General features: G+C 26.5%; 1 protein-coding gene across 1 annotated transcript in view; it reads left to right on the top strand.

Moving 5' to 3' along the window:
- LOC108573116 overlaps positions 1-1,311 on the top strand; it is a 3,691-nt gene that overhangs the window by 1,588 nt on the left and 792 nt on the right. The gene's annotated exons all lie outside the window — the stretch shown is intronic.

The following is a 1,311-nucleotide window of genomic DNA, read 5'->3' on the forward strand; positions in this document are numbered from 1 at the left end:
TTCTTCTGTCATTTATAATATATATTAGTTTCAATGCAGACTCAAATATAAATATATCGTCCCCAATAAACAGCTAGATCACATTAATGCAATTTTTATAATTACATACCTACAACTTGCATTCGTGGAATTCCCAAGAAATTCTCATTATTTTTAGGACTGTTTCAAATACACCAGTCACTTGATTCCTTTCCATCAGAACTGTCCAAAAAAATTTGAAATTTATTTTGGTTGAAAGTTTTATTGTAAATTGTTTTACATATGATTTTAATGCACTGATAACTATAACAATATAAATTAGCTTTATTTTATTGTATTATGTATGGAACTGTCTACTATAATTGCGATCTGAAATGGAACTATGTACGTATTTCAGTTTTACGGGGCAATAGTCATTTGACGCAACGTCGCGTCATCCGTAACAGAATGCAGTATTTAATTTAACACAGCATTGCATTATTCGTAACAAAACGCAGTTTTTGATATGACGCAATAGTGCGTCATCCGTCGTTAAGGTGTTAATTGATGCTGTATTTCATACTCTATAAAAAGTATAAAATCATTAAAATATATTTCATCCTACAAAAATTATTTGGATTTTAAAATATGATAATAATAAGGTAGTAAATGTGAACAATACATCTAAGTGTTCTGATACATTCAAATAATTGAGCAAATTTAAAATTGGAATAAAATTTGAAATAATATTAATATATGAATTTAAATGTAAGTGAACGAGTATCTTAATACTCTTTTGTAGTGAGTAATAAACTGCATCAATTAATGTGCTCAAAAGAACAGGATTCCATTAAAGAAAGACGGTGCAATTGCACTTTTCTGATACAATAATGCATAAAAGTGCAAAAAAGTAATATAGAAATATGTAATAGTTAATACTAGTTAATTTTGGCACATCATATTTTATTTTATCTCCAACTATATTGAAGATACATTACATCCTGTAATCTTGTATGTTTATTTTTACATTATTTATTGTAATCACATAATATGAAAAGCATTTTATTCCTATAAATTTTTAATGTGATATATAAATGAACTGTTATTTTTTAAAGTGGTACAAATTCCGTATTTCCAGATATTTAATGTGTTGTATTTTACCTTATTGAAGAGTGCTGTCAAATGCTAGTACATATTTGTGTTTTTTAGTTAAGATCCTAGACATGCAATTTTATTATTTGACCATCTCTATACACTATAAGCATTTCCTAAGCAAAACAATATTTTTGTTGATCATAAACAGAATTAATCATTTTCAAAACTAATGAATTGTCAAAAAAATGACTTAGACCA

The sequence above is a fragment of the Habropoda laboriosa genome, unplaced genomic scaffold (genome assembly GCF_001263275.1).
Source record: "Habropoda laboriosa isolate 0110345459 unplaced genomic scaffold, ASM126327v1 scaffold89, whole genome shotgun sequence".
NCBI classification, from domain to species: Eukaryota; Metazoa; Arthropoda; class Insecta; order Hymenoptera; family Apidae; genus Habropoda; species Habropoda laboriosa.